Here is a 4,833-nt window from a genome sequence, read left to right as displayed (position 1 = left end):
GGGAGGGAGAGCAGGAAGGAGGGAGGGACCTGCTGTGAAGAACGAGGAGAAATTGTGGAAGAGGTGGAAGGTGGAAAGGGGAGGAGGAGGAGGAGAGGAAGAAGGAGAAAGGGAGGGTGAGGTGGTGGAGGGAGGAATGGACGAGGAGAGGGAGGAGGAAGAGGGGAAAGGGAAGGTAAGGGACAGGTGTTGGAGGGAGGGACGAGCGAGGAGGCGGAGGACAAGGAGGAGAAGGGAGAGGAGGAGGAGGAGGAGGGAGAGTGGGCAGGAAGAGGGAGAGGGGGACGGAAGAGGAAGGCGAGGAATTTGAGGCGGAGGAGGAGGAGGAGGAGGAGGAGGAGGAGGAGGAGGAGGAAGGAGGAGTGGTGAAAGGGAGAGTGAGGTGGGGAGGGAGGGACGGACGAGGAGAGGGAGGAGGAAGAGGGGAAGGGAAGGTGAAGGACAGGTGTGGGAGGGAGGGACGAGCGAAGAGGCGGAGGACAAGGAGGAGGAAGAGGGAGGAGGAGGAGGAGGAGGTGGGTGGGGAGGAGAGGGGGACGGAGGAGGAAGGCGAGGAGGAGGAGGAGGAGGAGAAGGAGGAGGAGGAAGAGGAGGAGGGTGGGAAGCAGGGAGATCGGAGATGGTCGAGGAGGAGGAGGAGGAGGATGGGAGGGGCTGCTGTGTGGTTGAAGACACTACTAGAGGGTAGGAGGACGAGGAAGACGAGGATGAGGAGGGGGAGGAGGCCGAGGAAGAAGTGGAAGAGGACGGGGAGGAGGAGGAGGCGGGGCTTGTTGCTGCTGCACTAGCAGTAAGTGTACCTGGGCGGCGAGTCGTAACCCTATTCTCTAACTCTATGATCCTCTGATCATCCTTCTGAATCTTAACGCAGAACCTACAAACGTCCTTGGAAAGAAAGTACTGCTTGGCCATGCGAAGGCCACACCCAGAACAACGCTTGAGGACGTCATGGTGAAGATATGGGCGAGGCAAGACGGAAACAATTAGGCGCGTTAAGACGATAACAAAGTACGCAGCTGCGGTGAGGTCGTCAGGTCAAAAATGTGTATCTAGGAAAACAAACCAACAGCTGCGGTGAGGTCGTCAGGTCAAAAATGTGTATCTAGGAAAACAAACCACAGCTGCTGTGAGGTCGCAGTCAGGTCAATTCCCCGGGGAAAAGGGTGTGTCTCGGTAAAAAGGCGCGGTTATTTCTACCCACCAAGACAAAACATAGGCCAATATTAATATACTGAGAAATCACTTATGTAAAGAAGATAATAACTGTGTTCACTAGGTTTGCGCGGAAAGTGGATTATCTAGTGTTTTTGTGTGGACTTAGAAATTAACGTAGCTTGGCGCGCCTGATTCACGTAGTCCTATTATCACAGCACAGTAAAGTATCCTAATAATAGAAGGAGAAGAAAACACAAAAGCAATATAAAAAACACAAAAGCAATATAAAACCGTGTAGCACTGGGTTGGCGTGAAAGAATGTTGAATTTAGTGTAGATGTGGGAAGCTTAATACACTTGTCCTAGGAGTAACTGTGGATCACTATCTAACTAAGTAAATACTAAATCAGAACACTTAGCGGTCTGTAGTAGAAGGCAGGGTAATCCTCCTGGTTTTGTAGTCCTCCAGTACAGCAGCAGTTACACAGAAGCACAGAACGCCTCACACCGCGAAAGCAGAGGAAAACGGCTTCTCCGGTGTGGTAATCGTATTATTAGGAACAAATATTTACCGAAGTTTGATCTGGATACAAAAAAAGTTTTGGCAAATTAGGAGTGTGCTCTTTGCTTTGAACGTGTGTGGGGGGGATGAGGAAGGCCTCGCTGCGGCACTTCGCCTGGCCACACACACGCGGCGGCTCCAGCCACAGCAACAACGGCCCTGAACGAGCCTTGCAGCAAGGCGGCGGCAGAGCGACCAATCACAGCCTGACGTCACCTCACTGTCAAGATGGGAACCGTTAGACTTAGAGGCTTACGTAGCTAGGGAAGGTCGTGCGTCATTGCGTAGATGCTGGATGGGCGAGGTGGTGGTTCGTCAATCATCGCGTCGAGTATCTATCGGATAAATTACCTGTTGGGTCATTGTGTGTGTGTGTGTGTGTGTGTGTGTGTGTGATAGCTATAACGATAATCCTGTTCTACTTCATCTTCCTCTTCACCAGGACGCATGATGAACATTGCTAAAACTGTCATGCTAGGGTTTTTATTTCAAAAGTGGCTCAAGAAATTACGGTAAATCCGAGTCTCGGAGGGAAGTAAATTATCGTCAATTATAATAACCATACAAATCCTCTCTATGTAAATGTAAAGCATTTTCCCTGCGTTATTAGATGCTGGTAGAGGTGCCGAGGACAAAGTAAAATAATGGCACTGAATCTAATGGAAGGCAATGTTCGAGGGAAGAAAAAGACAAAATTCACTAAAAATGACGCGAGTAAATCGCTATGTTGTAGGACTGTATCACGGCGGCAACATCCAGACAAGTTTTAATGCTCTAATGATTTATTAGCCTTAGCAGGTCAATATGACTATGTCTCGGTAAAAATAACGATTACTCTTTAGAAGTTTTGACCGCGAAAATACTCTTGGGTGGACTGAATCGTAGCAGTGGAGAGGAACGAGGGCGTACCCGAAGTGCTAGAGAGAATAGAACGGGTGTTTGTGGGGTTAAGGCCATCACACACCTCGCCCATTTGTTCTCATCGTAACACATTGCAGACCGACTGGGGTGACCTGATTGCTGAATAATGTCTTCAGCGTACCAGCTATGATCGCTCACACACACACACACACACACACACACACACACACACACACACACACACACACACACACACACACACAGTTGGAAAATAAGGAAGAGAAGTTTGATCGAGAGAGAGAGAGAGAGAGAGAGAGAGAGAAAACGCGTTGCCGGCATCGTTTGGTGGTGGTTTGTCAGGCGACGCTTCAGACAATGGTTGAGGGAAGGAGAAAAGGAAGAAATAAGCGGGACGAAGGAAGAAAAGTCGCCTTATTCTATATTGCCTTCTATTCGTTCCTCCTCTATTTATTTTGTTTTCCTTTCTCTCTCTCTCTCTCTCTCTCTCTCTCTCTCTATATATATATATATATATATATATATATACTTAAAGAAACAAAGAGCGAAATACTCTCCTCCCTCACAACCGTATTCAATATGTCCTTGCGACAAGGCATCGTCCCTTTCGATTGGAAAAAGGCTAACGTGACACCGATTTTTAAGAAAGGAAACAAAAAAAAAATACCAGGTAACTACCGACCCATTAGTCTAACCTCAATTGTAGGTAAGCTACTTGAGAGCATAATTAGAGACAAAATTGTGAGTTACCTCGAAAGCCACTCATGCATTGGAGATTCACAACATGGCGTCCGTAACAACAGATTCTGCCTGTCAAACCTACTGACCTTTATAACGACCTCTTCTCAGTTTATGACGTAACCAAATCATTGGACGTAGTCTATCTTGATTTTCAGAAAGCGTTTGATAAAGTCCCACATCATAAATTACTTTATAAATTAAAGCAAATAGGTATTGACGGTCAAGTAAACCAATGGATCGCGAATTGGTTGAGCAACAGACAACAAAGAGTAGTGATTGACGGATTTAACTCAGAGTGGGCGCCGGTCACTAGTGGCGTCCCTCAGGGCTCGGTTCTTGGCCCAGTGCTCTTCATTATTTACATCAACGACGTGGATGTTGGACTCAATAATCGCATTAGTAAATTTGCAGACGACACAAAGATTGGTAACTCGGATCTCACTGACGAAGACAGGCAAAGCCTCCAAGAGGATTTGCACAAAATTTCAGCTTGGTCGGATAAATGGGAGATGCCCTTTAACGTAGACAAGTGCCAGGTCCTTCAAGTTGGAACAAAAAATAAGAAGTTCGATTACGAAATACGCGGCGTTAAACTCACAAGTGTTCAATGCGTTAAGGACCTGGGGATTAAAATCGCGTCAAACCTCAAATTCTCACATCAATGCATCGATGCAGCAAATAAAGCGAACAGAATGTTGGGCTTCATTAAAAGAAACTTTCTATTCAAGAATAAAGATGTAATACTTCCGCTCTACAATAGTTTAGTCAGACCCCACTTGGAATATGCGGTACAGTTTTGGTCTCCCCACCATGCAAAGGACATTGCTAAACTAGAAGGTGTTCAGCGTCGAGCAACAAAAATGATCCCTTCCATGCGCAACAAATCCTACGAAGAAAGGCTTTCCACCCTTAACATGTTATCTCTTGAGAAACGTCGCCTCCGAGGAAAACTGATCGAATGTTTTAAAATACTTAATGGTTTCACGAATGTAGAAAAAACAAAATTGTTTGTGATCGATGACACTTTGCGAACGAGGAACAATGGCATAAAACTCAAATGTTGACAAGTATATTCAGACTGCACCAAATTTTTCTTCACCAACGTTGTAGTGCGAGAATGGAATAAGCTTCCACCATCAGTGGTCCAGTGTAACACGATTGACTCCTTTAAAAACAAGCTCGACCGTCACTTCCTTCAACTTAATATTAACTAGAGTAGAAAAGCAACGTTTTGGAGCCATTTGATTAGTGTAGATTCACTTAGGTTGAAGGACAGACCACCTAGTCTGGACCATGGGGTCTGTGTGGTCTGATTTTCTTTGTAAATCTATGTAAATCTCTGACACACACACACACACACACACACACACACACACACACACACTAATATATTAGGCCTATATATTATTATTTTTATTATTATTATTATTATTATTATTATTATTATTATTATTATTATTATTATCAATGTTGCTATTTTCATCATGTACTTGTAGC

Source organism: Eriocheir sinensis, unplaced genomic scaffold, assembly GCF_024679095.1.
Source record: "Eriocheir sinensis breed Jianghai 21 unplaced genomic scaffold, ASM2467909v1 Scaffold138, whole genome shotgun sequence".
Lineage (NCBI taxonomy): Eukaryota > Metazoa > Arthropoda > Malacostraca > Decapoda > Varunidae > Eriocheir > Eriocheir sinensis.
The sequence above is the reverse complement of the archived record's forward strand: the minus strand, read 5'-3'. Positions refer to the sequence as shown.